General features: G+C 40.9%; 1 long non-coding RNA gene across 1 annotated transcript in view; it reads left to right on the forward strand.

Annotated features, from left to right (window-relative positions):
• Positions 1-24,104, forward strand: part of LOC309490642 — a 56,298-nt gene extending 32,194 nt beyond the window's left edge. The window contains exon 2 of the long non-coding RNA XR_014202802.1: positions 24,007-24,104. This is a non-coding gene — a long non-coding RNA (uncharacterized lncRNA). The remainder of the gene's footprint in view (positions 1-24,006) is intronic.
• Positions 24,105-24,542: the final 438 nt, after the last annotated feature.

The raw sequence follows: 24,542 nt of genomic DNA on the forward strand, positions 1-24,542 counted from the left end.
GCCTGAGCAGAGCGAATGCACGTTGGTTTCGTTTTTACAGAAACCTTGAGACATGCAGAACGTAGTGTTTGTGGGCACTGGGCAGTGGGCACATTTACCACGTTTAATGCGCAATCGATCTGGGTCGATTTCATGTGCGCGAGCCCTGTGTGACGGGCTGTGTTTGTGTGTAGGAATGAGCACTGGGCAGTGGGCATTTTGTCTACACTCATAACACCATCGGCCGTGGCCGGGACACCAGAAAATACACTCTATGGGATTTTTCTGGGTAGCCGTAAAAGCGGCGTTTGTGTGCAGGCAAGCGGGCTGTGTTGCCGACTTGTTTACTGCAGAATACACTGGAACAGTCGCATTTACTGGAACTGAACGAGCGAGAAGTTGCCATAGAAACAGAGAGCGTCAACATGCTGGCGTTTGTTTGCAGGCGTGCGTGTATTACAACAGGCTCGTCCACTGCAATATTGACATTTCCGTTCGCCTGAACTTCAGAGGGGAACACTCTTTTCTCCTTTCGCCAGTGACGCACGGAAACCATAGAAACGGTGTTTGGGTGCAGGCGAGCGGGTTGTACAACGCGCTCGTTGGCTGCAAAATACACATCTGCAGTCGCCTCTTCAGGGAACTGACAGAGCGAGCATTGACGGCATAATTTTATCTGCCGGTAGACCCGGGATTCGAACACGGGTCTCTCGCGCAAAAGCCTGAGAATCTGCCACTGGGCCACAGGGGAAGATACATAGGCATTCAGTTAGTGCGAGTATTATCAGAGAGCGTCAACATGCTGGCGTTTGTTTGCAGGCGTGCGTGTATTACAACAGGCTCGCTCACTGCAATATTGACATTTCCAGTCGCCTGAACTTCAGAGGGGAATGAGAAACGTGTGAGGAATGGAGGTCGGCCCGGCCGCAGCGGGACATGAAAACACTCTTTTCTCCTTTCGCCAGTGACGCACAGGAACCATAGAAACGGTGTTTGGGTGCAAAATGCACATCTGCAGTCGCCTTCAGGGAACTGACAGAGCGAAGCATTGGCGGCATAATTTATGGTTTATTCCTTCCTGCCGTCGAGCCGTTTACTCACTGAAATAACTATATCTGTCCCGAGAGCATCGGTTCCCGAGCAGACTGTGGAAAACCTACGGTGACTGGACAAGTTTTCTTGCGTGCGTCTGCTTTTAACGCGTCTTGACTGTCGTACAGTCTGACATTAATGACGACTGAGATCTTACAGTGTGACATGGCTTACAGCGAGGATCATGTTCGTAGCAACAATCGTAAAGGACTATTATAAATGGCACAGTGTGCACCCGGCTTTAGTCTTGAGTTGTTGAGTTGTTGTATTATGTGGGGAACTGGTATGCATGTAAGAGGGAGAGAAAGTTGTTTTTGTACATGTAATGCTAGCAAAGAGACATGTGAGTTACCTGAATGTGATCTCTTGATTTACGTGACCAGACAACAATGTCCACTAACTCTTATTATAGTATTAGTAGACTGTATATGTGGCAGTATAGATGTTTGGCTTCGGGCTATTATTGGTTGCTTCGGGTGTATTTATTAAGCCTATCACGGCTAAAGGCGGAGCATATATACCTGCCTTGTATTGAATCACGTCACGGAGCTTCTTCCTTGCTTTTCCGGTTCCGCATGCTGAGTGGCATGCGGGAAAATTGTTTGTGTGGTCCCTCTTATGGCATGTAGGAGAACGAGTACTGTTTCCCACGGCTGATGTGCCTGCAGCCTCTTCACAGGTAGGAACGCGGTTGTTTGTAGCGTCTATCCTTCCCTTATAGGGCAGTGGGTAAATTAAAATGCCTTGTGTTCCATGTTACAGCGTGTGCGTTGATTTGTCACTTTGGACTGCCGTGACTGGGATTCCTCGCACCCCAAGTATGCAGGTTATTTGTATACATGCGTCATGCTCTATGATATTTCTTTTAATTACGATTGTCGTTTCAGACGTGCAGTGTATTCTGCTGAGTAGCGGGGAGGATTCCGGTGCTGGGGTTACCCGACGTTCGCTCGTTGATTACGGAGCGCTGCTGTTTTGCTGCTGTCTCAACTAGATATTAAAACGAAAGGATTTGCGTCATTTTCATTATTCCACTCTCGCTGCGGCCGAATAAGAAACTGTTACTGCTTTTGCATACAGGTTGACTGGAGGAATATCGCCGCCCTGCAGTTTTAGTGTGTGTGTGTGCGTGCATGCGTGTATGTTTACAAGGAGAGTGTTTTGTTTTGTTTGGTAATTGTATTGTTCATTTTTTTTCAATTGTGTAGCTAATTTTTGTATTTTTCTTTTTGTTATTTTGTATTAGTGTTTCTACTGTGAACTGTGTATCTAATTATTCTATGTATGTTCTGTCGTTTATTTTCGTTAGGGGTTGAGTGTCTAAAAGCAAAGGGGCGGGGCTTGACTTGTGGATTATTTTGTGCTGTGCTGTGTATGTGCACCGGTGTGAAGGTGATACTGATGTACTTATTGCTTTGTTTTTTTTTGTGTATTTCTTGTGCTACTTATTCGAGTGTTGTGGTGCTCATTAAGTCTCCCCCTGCTGGCCACACTCAGTCCTGTTGTCTGATCATTTGAGTGCTGCCCTTCTGACTAAGTCTATTTCTATTTCTTCTATAAGACTATTTCTTTTGTATTAATTGTGAAGTTTGTGCTAGTCAGCGCTGTAGTATTCTTTTGAACATTTTCCTTGTAGTGTCTTTGTCTTGAACTATTTATTACATTGGTGTCTTTTAATAAAAAAAAGTAATTATTTATTCATCCACGTCTCTTGTCCTATTGGGGGAAAAATCTGTGCAGTCTATTTATTAGGTTGGTATTCCTGGGTTGAGAATTCCCAGGTGGCGTAGTCATTACACTAGATCCTAGTAATTCCTCTTCATGCCACATATAGTATTAGTACACTAAGTATTATTTGTGATTGATGATCAGTTAAACTTCACAGAGCACATTTCTAGAACTGCCCGGTCCTGCAGATCTGCCTTATACAACATTAGGAGGATCAGGCCCTTCCTATCAGAGCTACACAACTCTTGTTCTCTCCAGACTGGACTATTGTAATGCTCTCTTGGCCTTCCAGCATCAACTGTCAAACCTCTGCCACTGATCCAAACACTAATAACACCATATCATTACAATCAACATCATGTGTTTATGAAGAGAATGAGTCAGTGTTTCAATATGATCATCATGTTTTAGGTGTAATATATGATCCTGTCAATCAAACTGATCAGAGCGCATTCAGTCACTTCTGCTGTCTGGACGTGATGCTTTCCATTTGAGCCTCAGAAACTTTTACATTCTTACACAATTACTGTCACAATGGATGATTCTTGATTTATTATCATGTATTATATTTTTAATAACATTTTCATATACATTATATTTACACCATCGCCTATAAATGTAATGATTATGTAACAATTAGTGTCAGAACGGCTGATTCTTGATCTTGATCTTGTTTATGATATTTTTATAAAATAAAGTTTTTAATCTCCTATAAATATAATGAATTCATTCTATGAAAATGGTGGCTTTTTGAACAGACAACTTTTTAAAAATGTAATTCTTTTTTTTATACCAAAACCTATAGTCAGATAATAGTCAACCTCTTACCATTATAAATCAACTTAAATGACAGCTTAATGTATTTTTATATTTTTACTACATTACATTAAAAAATGCTTGTGCTGCTTTTTTGTCACTGGTGTTACCTATATTTTAGATGACAATTCAGGCTTCCCAGAATGTAATTTGACTATTTAATTTGCATACATAATCATATAAAGAAAAAGTTAATGTAATATTAAGAAATTGTCTTAATTAGTAATAATTTACTTTAAACAGGCATGTGTAAAGTTCTATTGTGTGACATTTTTCGATTTCTACCATTGTGTTTTTTGTTGTAACATTAGAAATAATTGAGGTTGAGTGATCAAAATTGAATGATCATATCCTTAAAATGCTTACTAATGAATGCAGCAACAGTTAGGTAGATACAAAAACCATATTCTATGAAACTGGGCAACTCTGATGCCAGAAAACCAAAATGCCATGCGGTAACACCAGTGACGCAATGTAACACCAGTGACGCAAAGTGAAACCAATGACAAAACATAAGATTATTTCAAACAATTTGATACGTTTATTAGTAATATTTTACATTACAAATAATTTCGTATTCCATAAAATGTGAAAATTTCGTTGTCTGTAAAGCATAAAGATGTAATATAAAATTGTATTAGATTTCCAATGTGAGATGCATACAACATAATACAACCATGAAATCTTACTCCATTTCTGTCATGCCTATGCATTGTCTTAAAACCTGACCTTGCAGTACTGGGTTGACTGTCTGGAATGGATGGGGGGATCAACACTGTTTTTCCTGCTCTCAATCTCTCTCTGTGTTTTGCCTGTCTGACCCGCCATTTCCTTTGCTCCTGTCTTTTTTCCCTTTCTGTGAGATCCTTCACTCTCTTTCTTTTTTGACCCTCCAAATCTTTTAAGTAAGTCTGGTGTTTCTGTTTAATGTAGGCTGCTCTGCGGTCTGGGTCAGCATCCCTGCGCTGCCTGTAGAGTCTTTGCTTTTCAGCAGCACTTAATTTCGCCATATCTGTCAAAAGGAAAGCAATTTTATGTGTTTACAATATTAAAACAGTAATGAAATGCTAACAAGTCTTTATTAATATAATTGTTGAGGCTTTTATGAAACCTTATGTTGAGAAAAAAGTTAGTGGTGTTATTGATTGTCACTGGTGTTATCATCATGTCACTGGTGTTACCAGCAGCAACAGTAACACCAGTGACGATAACACCAGTGACAAATCTGCAGACAAAATGGCATATCTAAGATGGCGGCCACAGTAGCTCAAACTAGTGATGTGACATTTGAACCGAGGCGTCGGAGCTTGTGTCGAGAAAAAATGGGCGTGCCAGATGAAGCCGCGATTCGAGGCTTGTGTTGTTAACGTGAAAATCACGTGACTAATGACAAACGAGGCCTCGGTTTGTGTGGATACGTCATCGGTTCGGTCTGAGTGTCGCTTACGGATAAAAGGCGGTTCGAAACTCGTGCCACCTTGTGGGTGTTGTCAGTAGTAGTAAAAGCAGTTGTAGTAGTGTTAAAGAGTCAGAGAGTTAGAGAACTATCATTGTTATGGCTGTATATTATTACATTATCAGGTTAGAATAGTTATAGTATATTGTTATTATTAATTATAGTAGGCTTAGCTATATTATAGTCTTGTTATATTAATTAGATAAGATTATTTGGATTGCTCTGGATTCTTTTATTTGGATTGTCCTTTTGGATTTGTTTGCTTTTTGTGACTCTTCCTTTTTCCTGGAAATTGGAGCCAGCAAGAAAGAGGGAATCCTCCCCTGTCTGGGCTCAACAGAAGCATCAGTATCCTCATTTATACCAGCTGGCACTGGCATTTTTTAAATAAGTGTGTTACCCCAACACACTTGAAATAATTCTGTTTCTCAATAAAAATCGATTGTAATCCTTCCTTCCAGACTATTCTGTTGCAGTTTACTTTATTACACTCCCTCCAACATAAGCACTGCACTCAACACAGTGTCACTGTTGTTGTTCATACTGTCACTATCCAAACAATTAATGAATATTTAATTAACTGTGTGTGTGACTCTGCACAAGTAAATTCAAGTAAATTACATATTTTATATTATACACAGTAATGGACAAATGTCTGGTCATGTCTTTTTATTATTGCAAATGAAAGGTTACATACATCAACAGCGAGTACAAAATAAATAAATGCATATTTTTATTTATACAAATATTTTTCTAAAAAATATATTGTGTATAAAATTGGGGTGTCCATGTATAAAAAGCGAGCTCCTTGACAAAAAAGCCAATAGACATATTATACTGTTTATTACTGTTTTTCCAATCAGATGAAACCTAATTCATGATGATTACTGCCAGAGAATTTAATGACAGTGTAATTGAAGGTTAGAATGTCAAATCATTTAACATTTGATTCCATGTATAAAATGGTGTGATTTATAAATGTAACCTCTAAAATGATTCAGAATGTCACTTGTGTAAGCCAGTGACACTGGTTCAGAATGAATGAATTTGTCTGCTATTTCTTTGCACAGTAGCTAGGTGTCACTAGTGAGCAATGCTGAATGAAGCTTCGAGTAATGAACCTTTGGCTGAAGCAATGGGCTGCGAGGTATCAGTGGTTCAGGAAGCCTCATTTTGCCATCACTAGCTCAAACCACACTTCTTAAATTGTAAATGAATCACTTAATCATGCAATTTGAAAAATGATATTAATCAAATTTCCTTTCCCCTTACTATAAACTGTAGAACACCAGTGACACATCTTAAGTCCTCGCATGAAATTATCAAATTATTTATCAAATTGCTAAGAGATGAAGAGAGAGTTCACACTCACCATGTGCTTTTCAAAACAGCCACGCCTACAATGAGCCTTTGACCCAGGAAGAAGTTGGCATGGATGTTGAATTTTTTCAAAGTGGTGTTTTTTTTAAATTGTAACACCAGTGACATGAAAATGAGGGACAGGTATTCCCTGTAAATTATTTATAATATTTAGTTTATATTTTAGTTTTTTAAGTAGTCCACTAAATAACTATACTACTTCCCTTTGTATTATGACATTTAAAGGGGGAGCAAAATATATTATTTAACTCAAAATATGTCACTAAACCACGACTCCTGACCCGAGGGACAAGCCAATTTCATGGTGCTGACCGTGTTCTACAATATATATATAAAATAGTTTGCAATATAACTGTCTTACATATGTTTTATTAACAATAAAACACTTCAATTAAAACAAAAAACATATATTTTGTGTCATTATCTGACACTTTTAAGTGTTTTTCCTGGTGATTGAGGCCGGGACAGGAAAGCCACCATTTTCGTAGAATGACCGTTTGTCTGCGCTGCTTCACTAAAGCAGAAGTGAAAGTGTTCCAGTCCAGATCATGTAACCAATCAAAGAGTGAGACTGAAAACCCCATTTGCATTGTCAGGGTGGAGTGATTGTGATCCTCTCAGAATAGAGCAGCTCTGTCTCCAGAGACCATGTTCAAACCCCAAGAGCTTTATTTGACATTTACTGCTACATCAACCTTCTGAAAAGCACCTGCATCTTCATCTGTTAGTTGAATGATGTTGTCAGACACAAAGTGAACTTGTTGAGAAGCTTTATTGAATGTTGCAGCAAACACAGCAGATTGAAAGATCACACACACACACACACACACACACACACACACACACACACACACACACACATACACACACACACACACTCTTTCAGTATTGAGTTGTAAATCACTACAGCTGCAGCACTAGACTCATGTGAATCCTGCCTGACACAGGACACTCAGATACGGCTCATCTTCAGGAGAGAAACATCAGCACTCAGAGCTCTTGTGGAACGAGACCTCATGAGGAGCTCCATCATGTGTTACTCTGCAGACGTACAGCTCTCCCTCTTCCCAGCGTGCTTTGCTGAGGGTCAGGACGCTACTGCGGCTGTAGCGGCCGTCCTGCTGGCTCTCTGCGCTGGTCAGAACCCCCTCGGTGACCTCTGACCCGTCCAGTGTCCAGCTCACCAGCGCCCCCTGTGGAGAGTAAGAGCTGAGCAGGCAGAGCAGTGCGGCTGAGTCTCCAGAGATCTGCAGAGAAGAGGGCGGCAGCAGAGACACTGAGGGCTTCACTGTGGGACCAGCTGCAGGAGACAAACACAACACATTCACACACACACAACACACACAACACACTTCACTGCACATTCACAGCATAGGAATAATGCTGCTCTAGTTTTAGATTCAATCATTATAAAACAATATCAGTAACACTTTATTTAAAGCTTTTATACATATTGCATTATAAAAGTATTTTTAATGTATTAATTATGCACTGCTATATACATTAAAATGCATGTATGATCTAATCAATAAGTGTAACAGCAGTTATAACACAAATTATCTATTACCAGGCCGAATAGATACTGAAAATGTATCTCAATTTCAAACAGAGTTAAAACACAATTGAATCACACAGAATGAACAAAACACTGAATTATAAGCACAACATGAGCAAAAGAGATTCAGTATCATTGACTGAACTACAGAAAGTAGCAACATTTACATTCTGATGTCAAATCTCTTTTTCCATGTATGATTTCTACAATAAAAGATGAACTAAATATGAACTCAGTGTAGAAATAAATGAAGGAAAAACAAACCTGTAATAAACTGATTAAACTCATAGTGAGACACAGTGTGGAAATATGTTTAGAATTTTATTTCAATTATTTTATTTCATATTTCATTTTATTGCATTATAAAAGTATATGCATGTATGATCTAATGAATACATTGTAATATTATCTATTCATTGTTACACATTTAGAAATTATAAGACATTAAAACTCATGACAAACAACCAATTTCAGATGTAACAAGGAATTTGCAAATATTATAAAACATTTTAACTTTGGTTACAGTTATTTATGAAAACATATATGACATTATAGCATACGTTATTGAGACCTTTATAATGCATTATACATAAAGGCTTCAAATAAAGTGTCACCACAATATCTAATAATCATTAATATTAATAAATGTTTTTCTTGTTTCAACTGTAAAACACTTTCTGAAATCTAAAATTGAATTTTTTTATTAGGTGATTAAATAGACAGACTTACCGATCACCAGTTTAGTTCCTCCACCGAAAGTCCTCCACAGTGATACAATCTAATGAAACGCTCGTACAAAAACCTCTATTCCACTCGAGTGAACACACACTCCAGCAGAGAGAGAGAAACAACACTTCAACACACTGATATTAGAAGATCCTCAGCTCTTCTCAACACTCACTCATTCAGATTTGACTAAATGCTTTCTGATATAACACTGTTTAAAGAAATATATTTGATGAGCTGTGACCTCTGAGGTGACCTTTGACCTCTTTGATCATGGATGATGTTGTGGAGTTTCTCATAATGATGCTTCTGTTCTTCATATGCAGATCAATCATCATGATTCACAGAAAAACCTGCAGCTTCAGACTTCAATCTTCAGTGAAAATCTCTTCAAATAATGACTTTATTGAATATTAGAGCCAAAGTCAATAGAAAGTGTCAACAATGAAAATATAAAAGGTATTTTGCATGTTCTACACAGTCAAGCATGTTTTCATATTCAAGGTCTGTTCTAAAAGTATCTGGACTGGTTATGAATCTCCACACAAGATCATGAAACGTGAACAAGCTCTAATATGTCTCCATCTTTAACAGCCTGTTTCTTCTCCATTTGATGATTTCAGACACACATGAGGCTTCATGATAGATGGAGTGACACCATGAACTCTGATTAGAGATTCACAATCAGTCCTGATACTTTCTGAACAGACTCATGATTCATGATCTTACTTTAGTGATGGCGGTTCATCTAGTGGAAGTGTAGCAGTGATGATGGTCACATGACTGAATATGGACACAGAGATGGACGTTCATCTGCACATCCTCAGTGTCTCAGGAGTCACAATAAAAATACAACATAAAGTCATGATTCTGTAAATCTAGTGTATATTAGTTTGTTATCAGCACAAGCTGTTGTAAATCCTGCCCACTTCTTTGCATTGTCAGCACATGCTTCAGTGCTCTGAGAGTGTTTATAGTGCTGTGAGTTTAACACTTCATGACTGAGAGCAGAACACAATCTTCATCATCACACAAGACTAAACTACAGCAATGAACACAATCAACATCTTCATCTGGACCATTGCACTGTTTATTCAAGGTTTGTGTAATACAGTTTTTACAATGATTATTAATTCTCCTAAAATGTGAAATATATTAATCATTTTTGTTTGTGTTTATTTTCAGAGTGTAGAGGACAGATCACTGTAACTCAGAGTCCATCAATAACAGCAGTTCAACCAGGAAAAGAAGTCAGAATAAACTGTAAAACCAGCAGTAATGTGTATAATGGTAACCAGTTACACTGGTACTCACAGAAATCTGGAGAAGTTCCTAAACTCCTCATATATTATGCAACAACCCGTTATACTGGAACTCCATCTAGATTCAGTGGCAGTGGATCTGGCAGTGATTTTACTCTGACCATCAGTGGAGTCCAGACTGAAGATACAGGAGATTATTACTGTCAGAGTTTACACAGTATCAGTGGTAGCTGGCCGTTCACACAGTGATAAAGAGTCGTACAAAAACCTCTTGTCAGTCAGACGTCACAGTGACTGCACTGATACAGCTGAGAGAAACTGCAGCTGCTGATGGAGGATCACAAACTACACAATATCAATGTTTAGTTCAAAGTTTCTAAAGAATTAAAAATGAATTAATTGATGTCAAATAAGAGTTAGAGCTGATATTGATTATGGCACTGGGATGTTTTATTGTCAGTGTTTCAGATCACAGTATGAGAGCGATGCGGAGTGAAGCAGAAACACCAGTTGTTTTTAATGTGTTTTCTCTCACTCCAGGATTGATCTCAGTGGTTTCTTTCATCAGTGGTCGTGGAAATAATATATATACTAATCAGATTTTGTCTGAAAGGAAAGTTAGAAAGTTATTGCTTATAGAACATATATAATAGATCAGTAAGTCAGTGGTCTTCACTATTTTTTCATGAGAGCCAAACTGATGGGAGATATTCAATAGGAGAGACACTTTTACCGCAAAGTATCAAAAGTTACATCCAGTCATAAATTACCATGTCTAAATATCATTATTTATCATTTACCAGTCAAATTTGTAACAGAGATGATTTCCCTTAATGACAAAAAAGCAGGATTAGAATATATTCATCCCAGAATATATTTTTAATGACCTTAAGTTATTTATTTTCTACATTAGTCCATCAAGCATCTAACCATCCAAGAGCACATTCAGCGTTAAGAGCTGGACAGAAACTCTGCAGATACGCTTACATGAACAACTTGTGTTTCAATCAGACTGAATTCACTCCGATTGATGAATCTGAATGTAGTTGTCACGGGCCGGAACGCGTCCCTATTGAATGTACCACCTCGAGGAGTTTACCCAAAGACACCACAGACGGACAACAAGGTAAGTAATAAAAGTTCAGTTTTATTGAATTAAAATCCTAATTACTAAAACATGTAGTGGAAGAGTTCCAGCTCTGTTCTCCTCTGTCCAGCAGCGGTGGGAGCCCTTGGTGCAACAGTCGCAACCCAGCGGATAACAGAACGGGAGGTCGACTCAATCGTTCCTCTTCAGACAGAACTGGTAAGTAGCCTTTTACCCTCAGTAGGTCTTCCTCGAAGCAGACGACGGTAAGGGATCGGACAGATAGTGCTACGAGATCTCCACTCAGCAGTTCCTCTCCGGACCAGTCGATGGTGGGTATAGTAATTCCTCTTCAGGACAGCCGATGGTCAATACCTGCATAGACAATGGCAAGGGATTCTCACAGCGGTTCCTCTCCAGGGCAGTGAATGATACGTATCCGTACAGGCGATAGTAAGGGTCGAGCACACAACGGTTCCCCTTCGAACAGGCACGTCAGGTGATCGTGCAGACAGTGGTAAAAGGATCTTCACCGGTAATGGGACAAACGATGGTAAGAGACAGGATAGATGATGGTCAAGAAGCCTTTACAGCAGTTCCTATACAACACACACTGGATAACAATGGTTAGAGAGCTCTCTTCAGCTTGAGCCTCACAGATCTGCCCACTGGGGCCAACGGGTGGAAGCAGAATTATACACCCACACTTGTACATGCAGTAAATCACTTCAAAGAGTCACACGTGTTCACTTCACACTAAGCACTGCAGTCTACAACAAACTCACAGTGAATAAGGCTCCCACTCGCGGTCCCGGCCGGCGTCCTCTCCCATTGATAGATTTGAATATCCAACGCTGTGAAGAGTATACTACAAAAAGATTTCAGTCAATTTCTTGACTAATTTAGAGCCACTGTCTACTGACTGATACACCCAAACAAATATTGAAGATAAAGGGCTTCACAGAAGAATACCAAAGAGGCACTTAACTGCTGCATAGATGATGTGGATGCTCAGCCACTCTTCAATCCTTATCGCTTTCACTTCATAGATCCATTCTTCCAGTTCCCTGAGACGCTGAAAATAAAGTGTCATGATTCTGCCATCTTGTTCTTGATTTTCTCTCGTCTTGCGGCAGAATCATGACAGGCCTATGTTTTCATGTGCAGCACATGGCCATTTGTTTGGCCATGTGCTTGCGTTGTCTCGTCATGTAACCCCGCCCCCTTGTTACCCTTGGTTATACAGATACTTCCTGCTCAGCTACTGTTCGGACGCTCTTGCTTACTGCTCCGCGTTTTGCTCTATCGCTTTTACATTTTATCTCCTATTTTTTCTATATTTTATTTCCTTTATTTTATTTCCTTTTATCACCTAATTTTAACTTCAGCAAATCAGCACAGTGCTTGTACGACAAAGTTTGGATTACTACAAAAACTGAGAATTCTTTTACCCGACCAGCTTACATACCGGGAAAGGAAAACACAACTGCCTACAAGGATAAGAGAGAAAATGCCTCTTCTGGAATCTACTTGCTGCACCAACTGCCACAGACTTTTACAAAGGATTGCAGTTCTAGAAACAAAGTTACTTACGGGACCACCAAACCAGACGGAGCACACAACAGAGCTTCGTCATGGACAGCCTCAGCATACAGCCGGTGAGTCCCATGAAACTAGTACTCCTCGACAGGTAGAGAAACAAGCCGATCGACTTACTAATCGATGGCACAAACAGGGAGCTAAACCCAAAGGCACTCGAGACATCAGATTGTCACGAGCATCACATATTACCGCAGTAGCATCCTCTACCCCAGATACAGCTCTGACAAGGATTGCAAACACTGGTCTGCTACCACTGCCTATACATCTTGAGAACAGATTTGAAGTACTAATGAATGTAAATGAGGAATCCACAAATGTGATGAATGTGATCGAACACAGACTGAATAGGCCAGTAGCTAACACTGATGCTAACTGGCGCTCAAGGTCGAGCAGACAGCGGCACTCAGCTCAGAGCGCAGCCGAGCCCAGGACTCTGATAGTGGGGGACTCCATAATCAGAAACATTAGCACCAGGGATACAACTACGTGCTGCCTTCCACAAGCAACAACTTCTGATATAAACAGGGAACTTCAGAACATTCTGATGAAACATAAGACTGCTAATCGACTCATCATACATGTGGGGAAGAATGATATTCATAAAGAGCAGTCAGAACTCCTTAAGAAGGATTTCAATAAACTTTTTGAAACACTTAAAAGACTGAAAGTTCAAACATTCATCAGTGGACCACTACCAGCAAGAGGAACAAACAGGTTTTCACGGTTGCTTGGGCTAAATACATGGCTGCAAAAAACCTGCAATATAAAAGCAGTGAACTTCATTGACAATTTCAATCTTTTCTGGAGTCAACGACAACTGTTTCATCGGGATGGCCATCACCCAAACAAACTTGGTTCAAGAGTGTTAAAGGACAATATCTACTTCTCCCTAAATCATCCTTCTGCGGTTTGCGCCAATCCACTCAATCTGAACGGCACACACACACCTGGACACAGTATGAATGACCACGGGACTTCACTTCAGCAGCAAAATGGACATGATAACACCACTCCGCCACAACAACCTCTGCTCACGGACACAATCTCAGCTGAGCCCTGCACACAGAGCTCACCACAGACAGCCATATCAGAACTGCTTGAAGATTCAGCACCCAAGGACGACTTCCTGGAAAACAGCCAGGGAAGCCAGGACAGCATATTACAGCCTCCTATAACACCAGAGCAACAGCCCCTTTCACCAGACACTTTCTCCCTCTCCCCTGCAACGCCACTACTGTGCTTCTCACAGAAAATGGAAGAACTGGTGCATGCTGGAACCAGACTATCCCACTCTTTTGCTGCAAGCCCCCAGATACCAACTAAAAAAAGACAGGCACCACTACCACCAAAGCCTGCGGGCCCAGCTCGCCCTCCCCCTCCTCCTGTGAGAGCTCTTCGGCCTCTGCCACAACGCCAGGGCCCACACCCTCCTCCTTCTGCTCGAGGTGAACCAAAAACAACTGATACCAGCTCTCAGTGATATGTGTCGGGTCCCCGTTTTGATAACAGTAACTTTCTCAAATGTTTACAAAACAAGCGGGAACCCAGTGTGCCTGTATCTTTCTCTATTGCTGTTCTATTACATGATAGAAAGTCTAAGGCCTTCAATAGCCGTACAGCAAACCCAACTAATCTGGTGCCTATTACACGTCAAACTAATATTGCTGTGGGGAAAAGTAAGTCTGTTAAGTTAGCTCTTTTAAACATTCGCTCACTTAAAAATAAATCACTTCTAGTCAACGATTTAATAACCACAAACAACCTGGATTTTATGCTTCTAAATGAAACCTGGCTAGAAGACAGCTGCAGTGCAACAATCCTCAATGAAGCAGCCCCTCCTAACTTTACTTTTATGAGTGTCTGCAGAGCTGTTAAGAGAGGTGGGGGTCTAGCTGCTCTTTTTAAAGATATCTATCAATGTAAGCAAATATCATTTGGGAATTACTTGTCTTTCGAATATCTGGGTATTGTGTTAAAAGGTGCTCCACGCATTTTACTTTTCATTATTTACAGGCCTCCAAAATACTCTCCAGCCTTTGCTGAGGACTTTACAGAACTGTTATCAACAATTACCTCAGAGTTTGACTGTTTTGCCATTGCTGGAGATTTTAACATCCATATAGATAATGCAGAAAACAATATGGCAAAAGAAATCAAAACTGTTTTAAAAACTTTTGATCTGACTCAGCATGTACATGGACCCACACACAATCGTGGAAACACTTTAGATTTACTTATCAGTAAGGGTCTAAACATTTCATCGATTGTTATTAAGGATGTAGCACTGTCTGATCATTTCTGTATTTTCTTTGATATATTGATCTCTCCTGCCACTGAAGCTAGATCTGTGTCTGTCAAGAAGAGATGCTTAAATGAGAACACTAGTGTCCTATTTATGAAGGCTATATCTTTAACACCAAGCATATCTGCAGACTCTGTTGATTTTCTCCTTGATTCTTTTAACTCAAAAGTTAAAGGTGTAATTGATGATATTGCTCCTGTGAAAGTCAGGAAGAAGAGTGGCAGACAAAAGGCACCTTGGAGAAACTCAACAGCAGTGCAAAATATGAAAAGACAATGCAGAAAAGCAGAGCGCATGTGGCGGAAGACAAAACTTGTAGTCCATTATAACATCTACAAAGACAGCCTTCATGCTTTCAATATGGAACTAGGCAAAGCTAGACAGACTTTCTTCTCAAATATTATAAACAGTAATTTAAACAACACACGCACTCTTTTTGCTACTGTAGAGAGACTGACAAACCCCCCAAGCCAGATTCCCAGTGAAATGCTCTCAGACAGCAAGTGCCGTGAGTTTGCTTCTTTCTTCTCTGAGAAAATCAATAATATCAGAAAGGTGATCAGCACATCCTTGACTTGCGCTGGGGTCAGACAGATCAAACCACCTGAGAAAGTAGTTACTATGTCTGATTTCAAAGAAATTGATGGCAAAATTTTGGAAGAAACCGTACAGCACCTTAAAACATCAACCTGCGCTCTTGACACACTTCCCACATCGTTTTTCAAAAGTGTGTTAAACAGTTTAGAAGCAGATCTTCTAGAAGTGGTAAATGCTTCACTTCTCTCTGGGAGTTTTCCAAACTCCCTAAAAACTGCAGTTGTCAGGCCCCTCCTGAAAAAGAGCAATCTGGATAAGACCATATTAAGCAACTATAGACCAATCTCAAATCTTCCTTTCATAGGTAAGATCATTGAAAAAGTTGTCTTCAATCAGCTGAACAAATTCTTATGCTCGAATGGATACTTTGACAATTTTCAATCTGGTTTCCGACCGCACCACAGCACAGAGACAGCGCTCATAAAGATAATAAACGATATTCGCTTAAATACTGACTCAGGCAAATTATCAGTGCTGGTACTACTCGACCTCAGTGCTGCATTTGACACTGTCGATCACAACATACTTCTGGACAGGCTGGAAAACTGGGTGGGGCTTTCTGGGATAGTCCTAAAATGGTTCAGGTCATACTTAGATGGGAGAGGTTATTATGTGAGTATAGGAGACCATAAGTCTGAGTGGACATCCATGACATGCGGAGTCCCTCAAGGCTCAATTCTTGCGCCACTCCTGTTCAACCTGTATATGCTCCCAATGAGCCAAATAATGAGAAAGAACCAAATCTCTTACCACAGCTATGCAGACGACACACAGCTCTACTTAGCCCTATCGCCCAACGATTATAGCCCCATTGACTCCCTGTGCCAATGCATTGATGAAGTCAACAGTTGGATGTGTCAAAACTTTCTTCAGTTAAACAAAGACAAAACTGAAGTCATTGCGTTTGGAAACAAAGATGAAGTTCTCAAGGTGAACGCATACCTTCACTCTAGGGGTCAAACAACCAAAAATCAAGTCAGGAATCTTGGTGTGACACTAGAGTCAGAGCTTAGTTTCAGTAGTCATGTCAAAGCAATAACTAAATCAGCATACTATCATCTGAAAAATATTGCAAGAATTAGATGCTTTGTTTCCAGACAAGACTTAGAGAAACTTGTGCATGCTTTCATCACCAGCAGGGTGGATTATTGTAATGGACTCCTCACTGGCCTTCCCAAAAAGACCATAAGACAGTTGCAGCTCATACAGAACGCTGCCGCCAGGATTCTGAGCAGAACCAGAAAATATGAACATATCACACCAGTCCTCAGGTCTTTACACTGGCTCCCAGTTAAACTTAGGATTGATTTTAAAGTATTATTACTGGTATATAAATCATTCAATGGCCTAGGACCTCAATACATTGCAGATATGCTCACTGAATATAAACCCAACAGATCACTCAGATCATTAGGATCATATCAGCTTGAAATACCAAGGGTTCACTCTAAGCATGGCGAGTCTGCTTTTAGCTATTATGCCAGCCGCAGCTGGAACCAGCTTCCAGAAGAGATCAGATGTGCTCCTACTGTTGTCACATTCAAATCCAGACTCAAAACACATCTGTTTAACTATGCATTTACTGAATGAGCACTGTGCCAATGTTCGTCCGACTGTTTGTACTGTATTTTATTTTTTATTTTTCTAAACTGTTTTAATTATTCTTATTTCTTTTTATTATTTTAATTTCTTCTATGTAAAGCACTTTGAATTGCCATTGTGTATGAAATGTGCTATATAAATAAACTTGCCTTGCCTTGCCTTGCCTTGCCTTGCCTTGGTTAGTCATTATTGTTTCATCTGTGTCACCTGCTGTCTTCATTAGTTTCTCCCTATTTAATCCCCTTGTGTTTGCTGTCCTGTGTCGGTTCATTGTGAAACCTGCTATGGTGTTACTTGTTACATGATACATGCTATCATTCATTGTGAGTACCCTGTCAAGAGAAAGTTCTGTTTCTGTATTAGCTGTTTATTTGTAGTCTAGTTACGTCAAGTCATAGTCTAGTTTTGTCACTCGTTGTCTTGTCTTGTTTTGCCCCCTCGTGGGCTTTGTTTTCCCTATTATTTGTATATAATAAACCTTGTGTGTCCTGCAAACTGTCTGCGATTGGGTTCATCCTTCAACCTCATAACAGAATGAACCGACCAGCATCGAACCCAGCAGACAGAAGGTCCTCGCCCGTCGAGTCCCAAGCGGACCTTTTTATAGAGTGGTGGCACAAGACGAGCTCTGACATCAGAATCGGCAAGCTGCCGATTCCTCCTCAGGGAGAGAGGTCCATTAAGGAGTACGCTCGGGTCGCTCATGAGAAGAGACTCTTCCTTCCTGACATCCTTTTCAACCGCTACTTCATAGCGGGTCTCAACGCTCCTCCGCCTCTTGCTGAACGGGAGAGGTTGGTAGACCGCCTGTTTGCTGACATGGTGGACTGCCTGTCACGAAGGGAGTTGCGGGGCTCCATCTTCTCTCCACCCGCCTCGCTGCCAGTGGTCCCGGAGGGTTGCGTCCTGGCCGTTGTTGCCCAGGGTGATCAGGCTGGTTCTGTTTCGTCTCCCGAGGTTTCACCCACACCCGCTGATCTCCGTGGCAAACGAGGGAGACGGGTTTCATGGGATTCTCCTTCGGAATCATCCTCGACGGAGTCAACGCTGCCTGAGACTGGCCTGCCAGCACCAGTTACGGTCCCCGCGGAGCTTCTCCAACCGGTCACTAGTCCGGCTATGACTTCTATACCGCGACCTAGGAGAAAGAAGAGGAGAAAGGGAGCCTCTTGTCCTTCATCTCAGCCTGTCCCAGAGCACGCTCCAACTGCAAGTGCTGTCCCAGAGCCCGCAACTGCAAGCGCTGTCCCAGGCGCTGTCCCAGAGCCCGCAACTGCAAGCGCTGTCCCAGAGCCCGCAACTGCAAGCGCTGTCCCAGAGCCCGCTACTGCAAGCACTGTCCCAGAGCCCGCTACTGCAAGCACTGTCCCAGAGCCCGCTACTGCAAGCGCTGTCCCAGGCGCTGTCCCAGAGCCCGCTACTGCAAGCGCTGTCCCAAGCGCTGTCCCAGGCGCTGTCCCAGAGCCCGCTACTGCAAGCGCTGTCCCAGGCGCTGTCCCAGAGCCCGCTACTGCAAGCGCTGTTCCTGAACCAGCTATTGAAGGCACGGTTCCAGAGTCTGCTGTCGTGAGCACTGCAGAGAGGGTCGCGGCCGATTCAGCTGCTGAAGCTGTCTTGCGGTCTGTTTCAGCTCATCAAAAGATGCCTGTCCTCGTCGCTGCCGAAACATTGTCAGAATACCTTAAACGTCTTGTCCAAATTCTAGAAGTCCCTGTCAGTCCTGTCTTGTCCCCAGACCCTGTGTCCAAGTCTGCTGCAGTGAGCGCTGATCTCAGGCCAGCTGCAGAGAGCGCTGATCTCAGGCCAGCGGCAGAGAGCTCTGTTCCCAGGCCAGCTGCAGAGAGCGCTGTACCCAAGTCTGTTACAGGGAAGGCTGTCTCCATGACTACTGCAGATAACTTTGTTTCCGAGTCGGCAATGGAGAGTGCTGGTTCCGAGTCTGCTGGTTCCGAGTCTGCTTCGGAGAGCGACGGTTCCAAGTCTGTTTTTGAAAACACGGATCCTGTCCCAGCTTCACAGTCAGCCGCAGCGCCTTTCTCCACTCCCTTGCCACCTGCCACGCCCCTTGTCTTCGCTCCGCTGCCGGCTGCACCGGTCTCCACTGTCACCCGACCTCTGTATGTTTCCCCGGTCACTCCTGTCATGGCTCAACCTCGGACTGTTTCTCCCAAACCCACTTCCCACACTACACCACCCAAACCCGCCCGGATCCCTCGTCCTAAGCCCTCTCCGCGTAAACCCAAGACGTCCAGTCCTCCTATCCACCCTGGACTGCCCCCTAAGGACTTTGTGTTTCCCCCGCCTCCTCTGCCTTGTTTATTGTTTTTGATTTTGCACCCCAACCCTGTAATTGTTTATTCATGTTTGCCGTTGTTGTTATTTGTCATGTTTTGTTGGTTCGTGTCCTTGTCACAGTCTGTTATGTCTCGTGTTTAGTTCCCCTTAGGGAGCGTCTGGAAGCCGCTCCTTAAGGGAGGGGTTCTGTCATGATTCTGCCATCTTGTTCTTGATTTTCTCTCTTGCGGCAGAATCATGACAGGCCCATGTTTTCATGTGCAGCACATGGCCATTTGTTTGGCCATGTGCTTGCGTTGTCTCGTCATGTAACCCCGCCCCCTTGTTACCCTTGGTTAGTCATTATTGTTTCATCTGTGTCACCTGCTGTCTTCATTAGTTTATCCCTATTTAATCCCCTTGTGTTTGCTGTCCTGTGTCGGTTCATTGTGAAACCTGCTATGGTGTTACTTGTTACATGCTATCATTCATTGTGAGTACCCTGTCAAGAGAAAGTTATGTTTCTGTATTAGCTGTTTATTTGTAGTCTAGTTACATCAAGTCATAGTCTAGTTTTGTCACTCGTTGTCTTGTTTTGCCCCCTCGTGGGCTTTGTTTTCCCTATTATTTGTATATAATAAACCTTGTGTGTCCTGCAAACTGTCTGCGATTGGGTTCATCCTTCAACCTCATAACATAAAGTTCCGCCTTCACGCCGCGTTAATCCTTCCCGCTCCGTATACACCGCTCTTCACGCCAGAATGGCCCGGACGCAATACATGGGGGAAACCCCGGAACCGGCTAAAACCGGCTAGTATCCCACTAAAACTGCTCCCACCTGGAAACATTTCCCGGAATAATAGTTCCTCTTTGTCCATCACCCCGTGACATAGTGTTTACATGAACGCTAAACAAGTGATCGGGTTAATGTGCGCGTTTATTGTGCATACTTAAAATTAATATGATGTTCACTTTTACTTGTTTGTACTTGTAAAAGGCTTTCTAAAAGGCTGTTGTCCATTATACGTTTGTACTACTGAAATTCCCACATGGATTTCAACATCATATTATTTGGAATGCATCATTAATAAATTTTCCACAGATGCTTAAAGTTTTTACTTGTTTAAAATCAAACAACACGTGTAACACACGACTAAAGTTGATTGGTTCCAGAGCCGTTGAACGGCTGTGATTGGTTGTTATGATAATGAGCTCGCACCTCAGAGCTTCTGTTTATCAGATGTGCTGTGCGTGCGTCATCTCTGCGTATGTTACTTGAGTGTGATTAGATTTAGAAGTAAACATTTAAACCGTTAGATTATATAGAGCGATCGTGGAGGAAATCACACGATTCATATGGATTACGCCTAAAAAGTTTTGTCAGCATTGCGATTCTGTTTGTACACAGTAGCCTATATAGGTCTACACTATTTCACAGACGTAGAGCCTATTCACGTGTAAAGAATACATACAAAAAAAAAAAGTATTATTTAATGCATTAGCCTACTTCTATATAGATTTATATATTAAGTTGCTCAAGCAAGTGGCAAAACATTTAAACATGTACTTATGTTAATATTGCAAACATTTTAATTTAAAACATACAAATGACAAAAACAGCCGTCTCTCATACCTTTTCTTTTGCATTTAAATCTTTATGCAAGAAATATTGTGGGTCACAAATAACTTTTTTCCACCTCCACAAAGTGCCTTCCATTATGTCGTGTTGCTGAGGATCGACTGTGTAGTTTTCTATTAACCCTCTGGGGTCTGGGCTGTTTTTGGGGCCCTTGAGATGTTCTGACATGCCCTGACATTTGTGCTTTTTTCAGTTGCATATAAACATATTAATGGCAAAGGTGTAAATTCACTCTATATAGCACAAACAGGGCTACCATAATATGTGAGCCACGTGTATGTACAGGTTTTCATTTTTGAGAGAATAATGTTTATGCGTGGTTATTGAAAAAACTAAAAACTAAAATTTCTGAAAAAAGGCCACAAAACACATAGTAAATATGTGTCAATAAGACTTTTGACTAATGGATGTCCTCGCCTAGAGTTTTTTCTTCAAAATTATGTGAAAATAGTCTTGCTTTATCGTTCACATAAAACCATACATTGATTTAAATTGATGTAAAACAGGTTTTGCTTGGAAAGCCAATATGCGAGGGGGGCGTGAACGAGGAGTGGTTTACACCTTAGAATACAATGTCCCACCCACTCTGCATAATGATGAGCCATTCACTCAGGTGTGACACTGACTGAGCCACAATGCAAGGACAAAAGATATATTTAGAAGAAGACTTATATTGACCATTTAATATTTTGCTTACATCTATCTTGTAAATATGTTTTGCTATTTTATTAAAAAGGTTACAATTACAACAATAATTACAATTTCAACAATATTTCAAGTGTACTCTTTCTTTGTAAAAAAAAAATGATTATAGGCCTACATTTTATCTATGTATTCATTAGTTTGAATATAGTCAACATTGGAACAGCTAACATCTTAGTTGATGACTTTATTTTTGACAAAAATAGATATAGAAATTGCTAAACAAAAGCTTATTTGACGTGGCAGTATATTCTACAGTAAAAACTGTACCCAAATCTAGTCAACAAGATGTTGTCTTTCATATTTCGCCTGACTGTAACGTTGTTTTCATGAAATATTAGGGCATATTGTTAATTTGCAGTTTAATACGTTGCCTATACAAATAGCCTACATTTTATTTCAACATATTTCAGTCGATTTTTACTCATCTCAGTATAGCAATACAGTTTGCTAAAACATCATCATTCATTCACACACGCAATTTAAATTTAACTTCTGGCAAAGATGAAGTTGACGATAGGCTATTGACTCGCGATCTTCGCAGTAGGCTAGTGAACGCACCGGAGAAATGCACATTTATTAGGCTACATAGTTTTTTGTTTTGGATGGTTTTGTTTAGAACCAGCTTTCTGTAAATATATTTCAAATTTTTTAGACATGTGAGGCGAGTAGGCTACGGTCTGGTTAATGATGATCTCCAGTTCAAGCACCTTATGTTGTGATTGCTAGCCTATATTTACTTTAAATCCAGGAAATTTGTTAATGAAAAAATTATTAAAATTAAGATACAATTGATACAAAACGAAATTTGTTTTAAAGAAAGGATTTGTACTTTCTGTTTTGAGGTCTCTGTGAAAGTCTTTTAGTGCGCTTTCAGAGCGCTCGCGTCCATAATGGAGAACTGTCACGTAATATTGTTTTTTCCTCATAAATGCGAACACGAAAAATAAAAGACAAAAGACTTTTAAGTAAAACTTACTCCGAAATTGTGTCCTCGGCGGAATTCGCTCTTCAAAATGCTGCCGTTCGTAGTCTGAGTTACAATCTTCCTCTGAGGAAACAACCCGGTATCATGCATTCTTCCTCGCTGTCCAGAATCATCTGAAGGGCGTCTTTACTGGAGAAGCGTGCCATACTCAAAACGCGATGAACTATCAGTAAGTCTGATGAAGAAACTGTGTTTTTATGGCATTGATCGGGGGGCGTATGCGATGCATACTAGATCACCTAAACTATTTACCATTTGAATAGCGCCGGGGGCGGGGCGGCCTCAACTCATTATAGAGATAATGAGGCAGAAGGAAAAACGGTACCTCTCCTTGCTTTCAAACGGATTACATGAGTTGAAAACATTTGTTTTTTATATAAATTACTTCATTTAAAAGAAGAGATTTCAAGCTTCATAAAGACATATCTCACGTGTCTGTGTGAGAAGTATTCGGTGAGTTATTGTTCATTTTCGGACGCGTTTCAGAATGGACTACACTGACAGAGAGAAGGCAGAACTCGCTTCGTGTTTATTTTTCTTTATTTGGCGAAAAGCTCAACACTTTGTTTTTGTTATGAGTATACACAAAAATAATACACATTTAACAGAATCGATTGATGTACGAAACTCCTATGAAAAATCAAAGTCAACAGAGTATTTGAGTTTATTTTACACTGATAAAAAAAAAGCGAGCTGGTATCGCCGGCGATACCGTAGACCTCAGGGGGTTAATGTGTGAGTGAATTGCAGTGCTTTTGTCTTATTGATGCGCATTGACTCATTGCTGTGGATTTGAAGTGAACACGAGTGCGGTGTGCTTTTGCTGAGAAGCGGCTGCAACCCCTGCTTACACGTTTGTGAAAAGTTATTATACCTGCTCTCGATTAGAATCCCAGAGTGTTACAGCTGTGCTGGTGAAGTATCTTCTTGTATTATCCTCTTTCGGGCCGTTGAGCTCTGAGTATTACAATGCCTCACTGAAACCTCCTCTTCACCCACTCTCTCTGTTTGTGAGCTCTAGAAAAGTATTCTGTACTGAGAAGAACCCTTACCTGTCTACTCTCCGTCTGAGTCTTGAAGTATGCAGCATCGCTTTTAACCCTCTGAGGTCGGAAAACGCGCCCCCGCGTTTTGCTGGATTTTCTTCACATTGTAGTACAATAAACTTAAATGACTCCGTCATTTATGGTTATACAGAAAAAAAGAAATATAAAAAAAGAATCTGTGATATTTCTACTTTTGTATGTGTCCACTTACAATCAAATCAAAACATTGTGCTTTTGTAAAATAAAGAAAATAAACAGGGTGTGCGTTCTGCCTCTCCGTCGCGGTGAACTTTTTTTTCTTGAGCACGTCTATAAACTGAAACAAAACTCAGCGAATACTTCTCACACATTTATGAGCCATATACCTTTATACACATTTAAGTGTGTACTTTTAAATGATCGGATTCAAACTGAAAACAAATATTCAATGTTTAAGTAATTTGTATAAAACCAGCAGGATGTCCAGTATCTCAAACGCTTGCTAATTACTTTTAATTCGGCCACGCCCACTCGCGCAAAAGAGATTCACATGCAAATCTCCACATGGAACGCGAACGCCCTCGTTACCTCAAACACAAAACACCAAAAAACTTCACAAGTCTCTGCTTTTCGTCGAGTTTGGAAGACACGTCTGAGCTTACATTGGATTTACCCCCAGAAGAAGAAGAACGCGATTTGAAGACAAGAAAGATGTAAGGTAAGAAATTCT

This window comes from Leuciscus leuciscus (genome assembly GCF_965113295.1).
Source record: "Leuciscus leuciscus genome assembly, chromosome: 25".
Taxonomy (NCBI): domain Eukaryota; kingdom Metazoa; phylum Chordata; class Actinopteri; order Cypriniformes; family Leuciscidae; genus Leuciscus; species Leuciscus leuciscus.